At 35.8% G+C, this 16919-nt stretch overlaps 1 protein-coding gene across 3 annotated transcripts in view; it reads left to right on the forward strand.

Annotated features, from left to right (window-relative positions):
* The window catches only part of MDFIC2 (MyoD family inhibitor domain containing 2), a 101477-nt gene that overhangs the window by 44207 nt on the left and 40351 nt on the right, over nucleotides 1-16919 (forward strand). The window lies entirely within an intron of this gene.

Here is a 16919-nt window from a genome sequence, read left to right on the forward strand (position 1 = left end):
CTTAGCCCACAAAGTGTGGCTTTTCTTGGGCTTCACAGTGAGGACAAATTTTAATCCACTTCCAGGGAATTAAAAGCATCTGCTAAAATCGCGAGTATCCATCTAAAGAAGTTTATTTAAGCTTCTATTTACCAACATAGAGGAAATAGCCTGTCTACATTGAATTGTAGTATTATTATGTTAAACATGTTGAGAAGCTCTTAATTTGGACGTAAATTATTAAAAGGGGAATTTCTCACAGTCAGAATAAACGAGAAGACCAATATATTATCATTTGACCATTTCCGTTGCTTCTCCACACTTCTAGAAAAGGAGGGGCATATCTTATAACCTTAGGCTTTCCTGTATAATGCATTATTTATTTTACTGATGGAACAGAAAGTGGCATAGATTTTCCAATATTATACTAATTTCTTTAATGTCACTAGCGTTCCAATATACAACACTTAGAAGAACTAACTGAACAACTGGGTCCTGAGATTCTCAAAGAGTGAATATACCTCCCTAAATTAGAATTGGTAACATAAGCTTTTAATAGTTACTGTTTACAGTCAGCATTCCATCTTACAGAAACCTTAGAAATTAGTTTACACAATAGATCATCACAGGGAGTGTTGGTAAAAAGGCCAAACCATGTCCCTCAAATTATGGGTACATTTCTGTATGACTCAGAGAATCTGGAACATAGATACATAGATATACACATCTATGTATGACTCAGAGAACCTGAAACATAGATACATGTTATCTTGATTCCAAGAAAGTGACTTTATTTTCACTAGCAACAGTTTATAATATAATTAAGGTCTTAACATTTCCATCTGAATTGCAAGTACCTGTCATAAAGAATTATTCCTTATCATGGGGAAACTAATAGATAAAATTCTTTGACTTTGTTAGTTTTTGCACCATTACCGGGAACCCTGAATTTTTGATATATTATTATTATTTGTACAAAAAAAGAATTTCGGTTACCCTTTTCACACCTTAAATTGGTTCTATTCTAATAGAGAGAGAGGAGAAGGTAGATCCTGATTTTGAGTGTAATTTACAAATTGTACTAATTCTCTAGATAATTAAGTTTTTTTGCATAAAATTCTCAGGCTCCACAATCTAGACATAACCAAGGAGTTAAAGTATTTTTCAAAGCTGACAGAGGCTTCCTTCAGTTGCTATGCGTTGTCCCTAATTCCCAGTGTTTAGAGAGAACATGAAGCACAGTTGAGGAACAGGCTGCTTACAGACTCCCGAATCACAGAACCAACGGACTTATTCCTGCTTATCACGAACCAAATGTCAAGAACAGCCCAGATTCATCTTTGGCCCCTTTATTTGTGTACTTGTGATGCCTATAACATTACAAAATATTTTTCATAGTTTTGTTTTACTAAAAAAAGAAAATTATCAGTCATTAGTACACTCTACTTTTTATGCTGTCGTTTATTAATATGTATTTTAAATTCCTTTTAATTTTCTCGTAATGACATATCTCACAATAACTTCCTCGATACTAAGGGATCAGCCTGGTTTAAGAACTTCGCTTGCTTGTTATTTTCACTAACTGAACTATGCACCGTTAATTGATCCATATCTTTCATCTGCGCTTCTCACTTCTTCAAGTTGGTTCCCGACTCATTCCAAAAATTATTACTATAAAATTATAGGAAACAATATAAATGCCCTAAGTCTATTACCGGTCACATGCATAGGAATATTATGAAATTATTAAAGAGAAATGTTAAAGTAGAAAAAAAGAAAAAGAAAAACTATTGCATATAATAAGCTCTCACTTTTTAAATAAAAGCAGGGGTGCTATTATATGCATAAATCATGTATAGAAGAATACGCAAGAAACTACCCACACTTTAATCTCTATGAGAGGTGACTGGTCACCCCATTGAGCTGGGGTGGTTGAGTGACAGTAGGACTTCTCATTTTCATTTGATAATCTTGAGAAAAAAACTACCTGTTTCCACCACTATAATTAACTTAAGTAATGGACTTCTTGATAATCCTTATTTTTTAGAAGAAAACTTATTTCCACTTTTTGGTTATTAAGCGCAACTATCTCTGCCACCTATTAGGGAAAACAGACTTGTATTTATTATTCCAAAAGTCTTCTAAGTGAAAAGTAATTTTTCCCAATGTTCAGGGGAAGGAAAGCCCCCAAAAAGTTTATTTTTGCTTTTATATCCTTTGTATCTAAGATGGATTATGTTATTTCAGTTTGTACTCACATCTGTTTATAATAACGTAAAACGTATAAAACAAAATAATAATTGAGAATAATTGCACAAGATTGAATAAAAATAAGCAATTTTAGAATGTTTGGGGTTGAGTCTTTTTTAAAAAAGATTCTTTTAAGTAGTCTTAAAATATGGCTTTAATTTATCCATTAAATTCAACAGAATTCAAGTACCGACTTTATAGCTGTTAAAATCATGCAATTGACACTAATGTTTTATCATTACTATTTAGCATACAATTTTTTTGTAATTGGAACTTGGTTTTGTTATGTACAATTACCCAAAAAATGTAGTGTTCTGAAAAGAATATTAAAAATATAAATATGCCTACTAAATAACTGTTATTTAAATCAAACTATATAGATTCATAATTAACCTTATTTCTGCATTTGTTAACCCTTTTTTTTTTTATTCTGCTGAACTAGCTATATTATACCAATGATGATCATAGAAAAGCTTCTGGATTTTATTTTGTTTTGTTTTTAGATGTGATTGTACATTTTTAATATATTTAAATATTTTTATCTCCTAGAACAGAATTTTTCCCTTAGGTTTACTTGATGCAAGAGTTTCAGACTCCTCTAAATGGGTTATGACATGGTCTTGTTGGATGTTTCGTGTTCAGAGTTCAAGGTCTGGATGAAACAGTTTCAATGTGGAAATAAGGTGGACAGATAATCCTTGCCCTCTCCCACTTACAGCAGTCAAGGCTCTGGGTATGCGACAACCTTTCATGTCGCACTCACCTTTATCTATTCAGCTCCTTCCACACTGACCTTCCCATTGGCCACCACACATACACCTACCTCCGAATCTTTGCACTTTCTGTTCCCGACGAATGACATGATCTTTCCTGTCCACATGCTCACTTTACCACTTCACTCAGGTCTTTACTAAAATATTTCAGTAAGGATCTACCCTGCTACCCTTTCTAAAATATCACGTCTTGCTTTTCTGCTATATTTCTTCTCCTTAGCACTTAGCACAACTTAAAATATTTTTCATTTTACTTTCATTTTTTTTATGGTGTGTTTCATGAACAGAATGTTAACTCTATGAAGATTTCTGTTTGGTTTTTCTGTTGTTGTATCCACAGAATCTAGAACAGTGCTAGGCATGTAACAGGTGTTCCAAACATTTTTTTTGAATAAATGAAAGGCAATACAGTGCCTACACAACAAAGCCAGTTGGAGGCAAATAGCTCCCTCCTATAAGTGTGACACATGTTCTCCAGTTTACCGTGGATGTCTCATTCCTATTAGCTGGCCCACTTTATTGATTTATGTTGTTTGCCTGGCTTTGTTTAACTTTTGAGATGATAACCTTGGAATCATGAGTCTAACCTATTACTCTCTAACCCGTCTTAAGGGAACTACTTAGCTCAATAATCCATTTGACAGATATTACTATAACAGCTTATATCCTCAGTTGAGACTCGCTCCCCGCTCTACCCATCAAAAGAAGGTTATTCATTGATGTAAATGAGGTGGCACTTGTGAAAGGTTTACGTGACATTAGCATGACCCACCATATCCAAATGGAAAATCACAGCATGTAATATTTTACTTTACTTTAAGCCTAAGGGATATATTGGGTAAGAATTCCACTCAGACTATGTGTATTTCCATTTCCAAAATTATTTCAAGTTTGCAAAAACCTTCTATTTTGTTCTCTTTCACCAAGTAACAGGTTTGAAGATTGATCAATTACATATGACACATAACTTCATTGAATCAAATCAAGTCTATATGAGCTGAAGTCAAATTGCAGCTTCAAAGCTAGCATAGAACCAAAAGACTTAATTAAGAACAGAAAAGATGTCACCCTTTAGATCAGCACCTCCTAACCTACGCAGAATGCTATTTTGAAGACTCCGGTTAAGGAACTAGAATTGGCACACTGTATCAGTCAGATATTGCCATAAAAATACTGTCTAACAAACCACCCCAGATTTCAATGGCAAGTGACAACAGCATTTATTTCTTACTTGCATATCTATGAGTCAGTTGCAATTTGGCTAATCTAGGCTGGGTGCAGTAGGTCTTAGCTGGAAATTGCAGATTGGGTCCAGGTCTGCCCTACATGTCCCTCATCTTTCTTGGACTAGCAACTATCTAGGCATGTTATTCTCAACGCAAAGGGCAGGAGCCCACATCTGCAGGTAGATTGCTCTCATCATATTCTTGATCTTGGCCAAGTCAAGTCACAACGTTAAACTCTCCCAAAAGTAGCAAGGATGTGTTCTCCACCCATCATGAGCCAGAGCAAGAGTGTGCAAGTAAAATGCTATTTTGGTGAGTGAAAATTTTAGACTAATAAATTAATCTAATATACACTCTATTATATGCAAGTAGACAGAGACCTAGTATACCTGTAATCCTAGACCTCACTATGCACAGTCAGATCAAACGAAATTCACACAGTGCCCTTATTACGGCTAAGATGAACTCCCAACATAGAATATGAAGACTGAAGGCTGTGGTAAATCACTTTACCTTCTGGACATGAAGTTCTAAGAATGCAGATGGTAGAAGTGAAACTCTACAAAGCACTGGCATCTCAAAATCCTGAGACAGCAATAACCACAGAACCTGAGGAGTCACTTTGTCTCCAAAGATGTGGGCAGAAACCACCTTTTTGCAATTTCTCTAATGGAATTACAATTAACCACAGGCTTGTTGTGGAATAAGGCTCCACTGGGTATTACAAGTTTGGCTTAATGAATACAATTCAATAGTGTACAGCGTAGTCTCTAAGCGTCTCTGGAAAGGTATTTAAACAGTGATTTCACAAATATTACTTTTAATCAGATCACACCGGCACATATCATTATTTTATGGTTTATCTTTCTCTAAATAGACTAAATTTTATCAAAGATCACTTTTTTAGCCAAATGTGCTATATAGTTTTGATGAAGTCTTCTTATTATTTGACAATCTGCCCACTAAACCTGGCTTCCCCTGAAAAGAACAGTGTGCTGAAGAAAAATACATATGTTTATGTCTATAAATCCAAAGGGAACACAATATTTTCTTGGTCCCAGATTGCAAGATGCTTCCAGGACAAACAAAGGATTGCCAGTGGAAACTCTGGATATTAGTATTTGAAGTGTTCTGGGGACGCTGGAAATTTTTGTGAAACAAAAACATACAGTAATTTGAAATTACACATATTCACAGAACAAACTTTTGCCAAACTGGCCGCTCAGAGACTATTTTTCCGCCCAAATAGTTTAATGGTTTTTCTTTTAAGTATTAGTTGAAAATATTTACCTACAAGCTCAAAGGAATGTCCTGGAGTTGATTGAAATTTGGAAAACATTCTGAGTTTTTAAAAAATGATTCATTATGAATAAAAATACAGAATGTTTTCTTGTCAATAACAATAAAATCTGAAACATAGGGTGTGGCCTCTTCTCAATTACCTAAAAAGGCGTCATTGACACCAATAAAGTTATAAGTAATTTAAAAATTATATACTAAGAGAATAGAATTAATAAGTACAATGAGAGAGATTTCAGACTTTAGCTACACAAGATGAGAAGAATCAAGAATCCCAAACTCAAGAATTAAGAGGCCTGACTCAAGAAGTTGCGAGAAAGTGTTGAAACTCCAAATCTCTCAAAATATTTATTGAACAGAGAAAAATAACTAGAACAGATTGTAAAAGAAATCCCTTGGCTTAAACCAGTAAATGGAAGAGGGGACATAAAATTTGCACAACCTGACCATGCCCTTTGTTTAAAAACAATAACTTAATAAGCAACTTGAAACTAGAAGTTCTCCCTAGATTTTAAACCAAAATAGCTCAACATCAGCTGGATCAGTGGATCTAACTATGTGCTATAACATAGGCCACTTGGCATACTGTTCACTTTTTTGCCAGAAAACTCCCTCGCCTCCTCAAGAATGTTTTTCATTAGAGTTAGCAAATAAAGGAATTTTAGTTCTTTATTTTATGACCACTGGCATCAGCGGTTACCATTTGAAATAACTACCGTATCTTAGCAACTCTAATCTTAACAAAATAAATACAGCAAGGAGCAAACAGGCTTCATGCCACGCTAGTGTCTCATCAACATCCAAAAAAGGGAAAGGGAGGAATAAAGGGAGGATGACTCTCATCACACTGGTACTCTGGGCTTGGCAGCTCTCCCATGGCCAAAAACATTACATTTCTTTCCATTTTCACAGTAGGGGCACCTGCAATGATATATTTCAGGAAAAAATTCACTTAGACCTACAGGGACAGCCCTGATGGAGAGAGGGAAAAGGATGATTAATCAGAACACAGAAGATATAAGGGAATAAATAGAAATTTAATTATTTTCTGCTCCCTTTTCTCCTGGGACATGGTGGTCACAACAATGGCGGCATCTGTTAGTTTCTGCTAAATTTCATCCAAACCAGTGTTCATACTTTCACAGCATGCTAAGTTTCCTCCCTTAGACATGAAAGCCTGAGGTAGCTCTAAATTTTGACTCAAATAAGAAAGAAGGCAGAAAAGAAATCTTGAGGGAATGAATGAATGAATCTAGTTCTGTCCTCTCGAATTGGTTAGGAAATGTTAAAGACACAAAGCTCTTGAAACCTACTTCATACCTTTGGATAGATTACTTAAATCTCTGTTCAACTTGGTACAAACACGCACATCTGTCCGAAGTCAGTCTGAGGCTTTGAAATTTAAAGGAAAGATCAGAGATGTTGTGGCTAGACCAACTTGAGTACAGACATCCGCGTTGTAGTTTTCTGGCTCTATGAACTTATTACATCCCACATAGCGTCTCTGAGCTTCAGTTTCTTCTTCAGGTAACTGGGATAAAATTCACAGGAAGAAAAGATGGCTGTGAAGTCATCAATTGGAATAATGTTTGTAAAACAACCCAGCCCATTTCCTTCTAAGTTGATTTACCATCAACAAAGTTAATTTGCTTTCTTTCTCTTGATTTCCTTTCATCTGAGTCATACAGGCCACCATCAGCAAACACATCACACATGGCAGCCTACTCAATACGATCCTGTTATACACTAACCAGGTTTATCACCACTCTCCAGAATGTTCAGCTCTTGAATTCTTTGGTTCATTAACTTTCGAATTTGTTGCATCCTGTCCATCTCCAATTTTGAATGGATATCTTGTTTAAGCCTTCATTACCTCCTGTCTGAACCATTGATTGCAAGAGCCCAAACATTGCTCTTGTCCCTTCCAATCTGCTGCCAGCATTCTCTTTCTAAATTTGACCATGTATTTTCCTGCTTTAAATTCTCCTTTCTATGATATATGGGGCCTCCAAGTTCTGAGTTATGTGGATTTCTCAAGTCCCATTTCCTGGAATTCTTTCTACCCTGAACCTTACACTCCAATCGAATCAGTCTGCTTCTAATGCTGCTTCATGACTCAATGCTTTGGCAATTGTTATACCCTCTACATAAAATGCTTTTTTGTCCACTTGATAAATTCCTTCAGAACCCAACTCGAGTGTTATCTCCCCTGTGAAGACATTCCCCCAATCTCTTTAGAAGGTTGATAACATTCTACATGGGACCGTGGCAGTACAATATACTGTCTTTATAGCACTTAACTACAATGCATTACAATCATTTACTTCCTTTGTGTGTCTCTCCCATTAGACTATGAGTCAAAGAGTCCTGAGGTCAGAGATTACGGTTTAGTATTCCCACTGCTGGGCATAGAGCCTGAAAGTAGTAGGTACTCAATAAATGTTAGCCCATCTCCTCTACCACTCTCCTCCCTGCCCTCCAAATAATAAAAAATATGGATTAAATTGACTTGTTTGAACTTTCATTTTGATCATCTTGACTGAAAATTTTACTTCGTTTGTTAATGTAATGTCTAATATAATCTAAAAGTAGAGTAAGCAACTCTTTACCACAGAAAATAGAAACTTACAACTTAAGAGAAAAAAAATTTGACGTTATTTTTGTGTTCTTTGAATACTTCTAGTTTCTGTTTTCTTGATGACTGTAATCTCACTTTGTGTGTTTGTAACCTTGACTCTTCCTTAAGGTTCTATCTCATTCTGCTTCTTGCTACCCTCACCCCTCCTCCTTCGTATTTCCTTGGCAAACTCCCATAGCATGTATACAACAGGAACAAAACCAATGGCAATGATGATGGGGATAAAAAGACTTACTTTTTCTATTAAAAGGTCATAAAATTCTGAGTTTTAAGACAGATATAATCTTACATATTAAAATTCTAACACAATGGAGTTTCAGCTTGGGTCAGTGGTTCAAAAGTTGGTACAGTGCCTAAGATAAAAATTCTATAAATTTAAAGTCTTCCAAGAAAACTCTTAATACATTCATATAATAGATAACGTACGTTACACAAGTAAGAATACATATGAAGTGCCCAAGGGTACAGTTGACGATCTTAAGTTAAATGTTTCTATAATCCTACTTTCCTGGTAGGCTAAAAAATAATACTTCACTAATTCTCCCCAACTCTAGGAGAGTCACCCTCAACCATCTAAACCTAAACTAGTCCCAGCCCTGTAAGAAATGCTGCCAGAGAAATACTGCCTCTACCTTACTGCCAAGAGGGTGTCAAATTTTATCTCGTGCATGCTGAAGAATATCTTGAAATGGAAATGAAACTATAGAGGGGAATATTATCATTATGTCTGAAAATGGAGAGAAATGACAAAAAGTCAGGGAAAGAAGAGAAAATAAATTCAATGATCAGAAAATAAATTCATTCAAGTAACACGGGTTGAGTTCCCACCATCTGTTTGGCACCATATCTGGTATTCCGGAAAATAAATTTTTAAAAAATTCTCTATCCTTCATGGGCAGTCAGGGAGACAGACAGACATCCATGGATTATTATGCTGTGACCCAAACCTTATATTGTTCAAGAATATTCTGTTCGAGACCTATAATCATGAATTGTTGAGCAAAGAGTCACATCTAAACATAATATTGTGAGTTACTATTCTGCGAGAAAAAGAGATTTACAAATCTTTAAGATGGCAATGTTGTTTTAAGGATAACAAAAAATAAAGTTCTATTTTTTTCCTAAAAACTTTCTTTACCCCAATTGTAACCTACTTTCTAAACAGTACACTAAGCCTTGCTTTTATAGTTAGGATTGCCAAATTTTAATAGAGAATACCAGTTAAATTTAAATATCAGATAAATGATGTTTAATTTTTTAGTATTAAGAATATCCCACATATTTTAATATAAATGTAGGCTTTTGTCATTTTCAGTATTGTCTATCCCACACATCGCATAGGACATACTCATACTAAAAACTTATGTGTCATTTATCTGAAATTGCAATTTCACTGAGGAGTCTGTACTTCTATTTAGTAAATCTGGTAACTCTGTTTATAGTGGTGCCCATCCAGTCCTCAGACTCCCCACTTTGAGGTCACTCTCTGTTGTTTTAATGGATGCAATGGATCACACGATGACTGAGATAGAAAGCAGCCTCCTCAGCCTTGTGTATACAGCAGAAAGGTTTCCTAAGCTTGTAGACTTAGACAATTATATTCCCAGCTTCTTTCCTAAACGCTTCTGGTTTATCGCACAAGTCACAAAGTGTGACCTTTATCCTCTCCTCCTCCTGAAGAAAACAGAAATTTTCTAAAGGGATAAAAATATTGAAAATTTAAAATGACTATGAACTATTTCAAGAATCTCGAGGCTGTCAATACTTTATGCTTTTAAATAGTTGCCATGGTTCACCCCAGAAGCATCTGCATATTTCTGTGGGTTTTTTCAGGGTGTGTAGTGAACTTTGATATCTTTGGGGAATAAAAGAACTCTCTATCTGTCTATCTACACATATATATTTAACAATGCAAGTTATTGTTATATAAATGGAGGCTGTTGTCAATTTCAGTTCCCTGCCATATCAAAAGAACAAAGCAGGCGGGAAGAGCAAGAGGATCACCTAAAATGCCTACGCTAATAACAAAGCCAGTGTCCTAAATTGGCAATGGCAGCCCTCCTCGGTGGAGATTGTTTTTAACACCATCAGTAGGCATTTAAAAAAATTGGATGATGACAGGAAGAGTACATTTTAAATTGTCAACCTTCATGATGTCCTTTTGAAGAATAGCAATTACAAAACTCAGGGAGCTTTATTTTGCATTTGAAAAAAAATACATATAGAAAGCAATTTGCTGTCTTATGCAAGACTCCACATTCTGAGTTACTTATTTCCACTATAAAGTTACTTATTTTTTACGATAATCTTTTTTCCTTTTATTACCCAATTACTGGTTAAGGTTGGAATCAATGTTAAGTAAACACTACAGAATTAAAACTGTTTTCTCTTTAAATTATTAACAAATTCATTTAAACAGGCTGTCGACCATATGCCATTTCTTAATTATATTCAAAGTCCAGTTTGTAATTTTCCAAGGGTCACACACTTTTTTTTTTCATCTCTTTGGCATTCAAGGAGTTTGCTAATACTATTCTAATATTTTGTTAAAGTTTTAAGTTGTTTCCTCTTAGGTGATGAGAGAGGAAAATTTTATGCAAAAGTAATTTTATACCACCAAAAAGTCATTTGGTCTTCTTTTTCCTAATTCTCATCTTCTTTTGAAATAATTTTAGAAAAGAAAACTCTTTAAAAAATGCAGACTTAACGCCAAGAGAAATGCATTGCAAGTACCCTAAATAGTTAATGTATTTTCTAAATGAATGATTTAAAATAGCTATTAAAGGAGAGGAAATGAGCTTAGGTTTCTAGTAATGACTTCTCCTCTTCAAAATGAAATCTGTAAATCCCTGATTGCAATTCCAGTCCCCAAAGGACCAGCAGTTCTGGGACCAGGGCTCACTGGCTTCATGTCTAATAGCACCAGATAAGTAGCGTGATTTTTATATACGTAATTTGGGAGAATATTCAGAATTTATAGTCCTGGAGACAATTTATGAATGAATTTCCTTTTTAAAGTACATTATTCTAGAAATCAACTTTTCCACCCAAATTGTAAGCAGAGCACATAGGAATGTGAGAGGCATGGATATATACGTACAGAGACATATGTATATGTATTTATATATGCATGCACACACATGCACAAAATATAAGTACCATTTTATTCATAAGAGCATAATGATTCAGCCTGTGATTGTTAATAAAAATGCATTTCTAACCATCAAATTTGAGTCTATTATTCTAAGTTAATTGCATTTGCCCTAAAGAGACTTACAGCTGGCTGTCAGCCTGTTTGTGTCAGTTTCATTTTATTCATCAGTCAATCTTGTCTCCTCTTCTTTTTACATCCCATATATTGATCAAATAGATTTGTTAGCATACCTCCACAGCTTTTGTAGCATTAAAAAAAAATAAAAAATAATCTCCATATTATCATCAGATGCATTTGATTACTTCATTCGTTTGCCTGTTATCTTAATTGCAATTTCAGTAGCAAGAAGAAGCCCTTTTGACAGGCCCATAAGATTGCCATTAAATATAATAGATGGAACTCACTCAAAGAGGCATTGAGAAAAAGTTCAACATGAAAAAGTCTATACGGCAGTGGTCAATGGCATCTCTGCTTTTCAGTCGGAACAGAGGATACTCATCATGGTAAACATTAGTTCTTTACTGAAGTGTATTATGAGTAGACAGCATCTTGTTAAAATTCATCCTCAGAAGAGAATGTACTATTAGGTGGTGAAATGGATTAAAGAAATAAATGGGCACCATGATCCCATTTGAGCCAAAGGAAACCAGTGAGGGAAACAGAAGAGCAGGGAGGTTAGGGTAGAAAAGTAGTTAAGGTAGAAAATCTTCGAAGAATTAGAATCTTCCTTATGTGAGTCCAGTTTCGCAGAGCCGAGATAAAAGGCATCGCAGGGTGGGGAGATAATTAGCAGATCAGAAGGAAAGCAGTTAAAAGGTGACCCTTACCTCCTCCATTACTCAGTCTAAAACTATAGACAATTATGGCAGTATTTTCTCCAGGGATGCGTGATACAGTTCCTCCACGTATCCTCCAAGACACAAAGCTCTCTCAGCATTGTCATTACATTGCTTGAGTTCACTGCTTTTTATGGAAATTCCTTTACATTGCACCAACCTTGTCTTTCAACCTTGCTTTAGATCAGTGATTCTCAAACGGGATGATTTCATCCCCCACTCCCCACCCCTAGGGACATTAGGAACACCTGGAGACACAGAGGGAAGGTGCTACTGCCATCTGATGAGTAGAGGCCAGAGACACTGCTATGCATTGCACAACGCACAGGACAAGCTCCCCAAACCAAGAATTACTCAGCCCCAAATGACAATAGTGCCGAAGTTAAGAAATCCTACTTTAGATGGATGACGGAAATACACTTCAAGCTAAAAAACAAAAAACGACATCACAGTTCAGCAGCAGTGCAGTGAGATTTAAGCAACTCTGAGAGACAGAGCAGTACAGCAGCTGCACGCAGAATTTCACACTCGCCTATTAAATAATACAATTCATTACCTAGACCCCAGGAACAGTTGAGCAGAATATAACCCCAATTTTGAGGAGAACAAAGAAAAATGAAAATCATTGCTTGATAGAAGACATTTCAAAGACCTCCAAGACAAACCAACTGAAAAATCCCCAATAAAAAGACTCAGCAAGAAAATTGTGTCACAGCCCCTAATCCTCAACAGACCTTAACAAGATGTTCATGAGCCAAAGACTCATGTCTGCAGAAGACAAAAGGCATAGGAAACAATGTAGTCTAGAGGAGGATTACTGTTAAGAGGCAGGAGAAAGATAAAACAGATTCCTCAACCTTACAATCAGAACTCCTAAAAAGAATAACCAGAAATGTGCTAAAAACCATGTCACAATAACTGTTATATCTTTCTGCTCTTGGGAAATTAATATTTAGGTTAGGCCTGGGGCAATATTTTTAAAACCTTTTTTTGATGGATGCTTTTTACCCCACCTGACTAGACACCCCTGCCACCAAACCACTCCCTGGCACAGATGGCCAAGACATTTGCTTTCTCAAATACTCCATATTTCCACAGCCACCCACCAGACAAAAATTAGATTACCAATGCTTGTGTAAACTTTCCAAGCTCTGACACAATAAGATTCCAGGAAATGTACATGCACAGCTAAAAGCAGCATTATACATAATGCACTGTAATTCCAACAGACAAGTTGCTATCTTCGATAGATATACACATTTTCCATGCCAAACACATGAACGTCAATACATTTTTCTCAAGTTAAAATGGAAACCATTTAACAGATATAATGGGCACAATGAATTTCATTTTGCATTACTAATGCGGCAGAGAAGGAGGGAAGCTCTGGCAAGGATTGCAAGGAGACCAAGAAAAACAGGAAACAACTTAGAAGCTATCATTGCTGTCCAAGCTATTGCCCCAAAGCGTGTCATGGAATCCAAGGGCCACGGAGACGTCATATTCTCAAAAATCTAATTCCACATAAACAAATTTTCTACTTATGGGAAAGAGGAAAAAATGGACAAAGAAATACTTGCATTTTTGCAAAAAAGATCAAGAGAGTCTCACCGTGTGTTTTCCCCAATGTTTCTGAAGAGATATGATCATGGCCAACGTAATTTGGGGGCAGATTAATTGGAGGCAAACGAGTTAAATGATGTGTCCTGTAAAAGAGAGTTGTAAAGATGATCCAGGAGCCCAAATCCCCAGGCTCTGCTTTTACCACGGGAAATACATGTCCCCCAAGACTCCTTTTCATTACTGTTGTAAAAATGTCAAAAACAGCAATACACGTCATTGGCCCTTACCCTTCTCTCTAATCTTTCTGACATCTAAGATAGTTTATTCAGTCATTGTACCCTGAAGAATTTTTTTTTTTTTTTTTTTTTTTTTTGCTGTCTACTATATTTCGGTAATAAACTCTAAAGCCTTAAACAAATGTTATTATTCTGCAGTTTAGGATGAAGGTTTTGAGCACGTTATTGAAATCAGGCAAGACTTCAATTCTAAGCTTCTCTCCACTACTTATGAAACAAGTGAGCTTGGGCAAATTACTTTATCAGAGTTTCAGTTTCTCCATCTGTAAAATGGGTATAATATTCCCCATGTTAAGGGTTTTTAGGAAGGAATAAACAGGGTGCATCCTTCAGGAAGGATTCCTAAAATCCTTTTAGGAAGGAATGTGTGTAAAGCATTAGGTGTATTAATAGCTGTAATGACAAGCAGCAGCAGGGACATCACGAAACATTCTGGCCCTCCTGGGGTCAAATCTCTGCTCCCACAGCCTCCTGGTTCTGTGTTCTTGGGTAAGTTACTTAGCCACACTAAATCTCAATTTCCTCACCTCTAAAATGAAGCTAATAATAATAATAATACCTTAAAGGATTGTTATGGGGATTAAAATGAGATAATAAAAATATAGGGCTTAACAATTCCTAATATAAATCTCATTATATTTTAGCCATAGTCATTCTTTCCAGCATATATACAATGAGGATACAAACATCTTTAGTAGTAGAGTCCGAAATAATTGGTGAAAGTATCTCGGAATGTAAATACATAGATAGAGATAGACTTGGAAAGAAACCAATTGGAAGGAAAAGCATGAGCCTTTCTTCATTACGTTTCTCATGAGTTCCAACGATGATTTGCCTTTCATTGATTTTATTTTTGCCCTTAGAACATAAAAACACATCTCTACATAATGAAGTGTTAAAAGTGGAAATACGACAATGTTCAGGAAGATCAGACTTAGTGATTCTTCCAAGACATCCCTACTCTCAGTACCTGATGAATTTTTTGGCTAATGTGCCATATGTGGTATCTCATCTAATTACAGAAATCAGTATCATCACAGTCAGTCCCACAGCTAAAAAACATTGTGGCAGCAAATTGGAGATGAGGTGTAAAAAACGGTGGACACAGAAAGTGAGGAATATCTTTGACTGTGAAAGGTCAAGATGAGTTAGTGACCTATTAACTTGGCTCACTTTTCAAATGACAAATCAACTTTTATGAGAAATATTCAGTGTTTTCAAACTGCTTATCAAGATCCTCATTCTGTCATCTTACAGGCCTATATTACCGAAATTTTTAGAACATCACTTAATATCTTAATTGTTAAATTACAGTGACGTGCCCTGGAGAATGAAAATAACTCAAACTTTTAGCTTGTTTCTGTCTTCCGAGGCAGAATAAACTTTTCAAAATGAGGGGCTTCTAAGGTGCACCATGTTTTGCCAGATGAGAAATAAACCAGATTGGTAGGATAGTCAGCGATAGAAAGAGAAACAAATTAAGTACTTATAATTAAAGCTTGAGGAACGAAAGAATTCACACTTTCTTAGAGCTATTATTTCAGACAGTCTGGTGTCAGAATTAAAAGCCAACCAGTGCATCTGTTTATATTGCCAAGCATTTTCACAGTAAGAAGGGCTAGGAAACACATATTTTTTAATTAGGGTCCAAATTCCAAAGAACACCAAAAAATAGTATGTCAAAAATATATGTTCTTGTGATTTGTATTGTCCAATGTCTAAACAAAGACAAAAAATTATGTTTCTTACTTCTCCTTCACAAACACAAGTGAAAGGATAAAAAAAAAAAAAAGTAGTTCTGTTGCTTTGGCCGCAGACTTCCTTTTTTGTTATCCTGCTCGCTTCTGGCTTAGCTACTGCTTTTCTTTCCCAGGATGAAATAGTGTAGGAAAAGCCGATTAAGCGAGGTTTCATTCACACAGAAGGTTCACCAGGATGGCTCAGTTACCAAGCTTTAAAAGCTGAATTACAATGGCCACCTAAAATGACCATTTTACACTTTAAAGTACATCTCGTATTTTAAAAATTTGAGTTAACTCTGCTTATCTTGAACCTTGAATAAAGGAAAGTCCTCTTTAAAATCCATGCTGATATTTAGAGTATGGTAGTCCTTAAATCTATCATTAACCTATTTTTACTTCTCATGAGCAAAATTAGAAGTATTTTTTACAATTTCAAAGATCACTCTTTGGTCAGTTGAAAAATAAAATAAAGAAGTAGTGTTTTATACACAAAAGTGAATAGACTTCATTCCCTCATCTATTTATTCAACAAATATTTATTGATCGTCTACTATTTGCCAGGCCCTGGGCTCGTGGTTGGGGAATGCTGAGTCAAACAGGACATCACTGCTTCTGGCATATAATCATAATACAGGCGACATGATCTCTAATGGGGAAGTACAGGGTTCTGGGGAAGCACTTAGCAGTGGAACAGTGCTGGAATAGACTCAAGAGATGATAGGCTCTCACATCTTTTATTTGATGGAGGAAGAAACTAAGATCGAGAAAGGTGGAGCTCTCAAATCACAGGGCTCTTTAATGGAAAGATCACAGGACTAGAATTCATGTCTCCCAATTCCAATCTCATAGTCTCTGTATAGCAATATACTTTTCCCCAGAAAATGATTTTTCCCCCCAGAACAGTAATGGCCAAGCCATGAAAGTCAAGTCGGTGGACTAATAGTTGGAAATGTGCTTCGAGAACAGAGAGCACAGTCAATATCCCCCAATTGTATGGCATCCTGGATGGTGAAGAGGGAGTGTTTAGAAGTCAGACTCAACTGGATTCTAGTCTTGAATCTTCTGTACCTAACCAGCTCGGTGATGTTGGGCAAGAATGGAACTCAAAATCATTTGGATTTTTAAAAATTTTTCAAATCAGGATACCAGTATCTACATGAAAG

Source organism: Equus przewalskii, chromosome 15 (assembly GCF_037783145.1).
Source record: "Equus przewalskii isolate Varuska chromosome 15, EquPr2, whole genome shotgun sequence".
In the NCBI taxonomy this organism is placed as follows: Eukaryota; Metazoa; Chordata; class Mammalia; order Perissodactyla; family Equidae; genus Equus; species Equus przewalskii.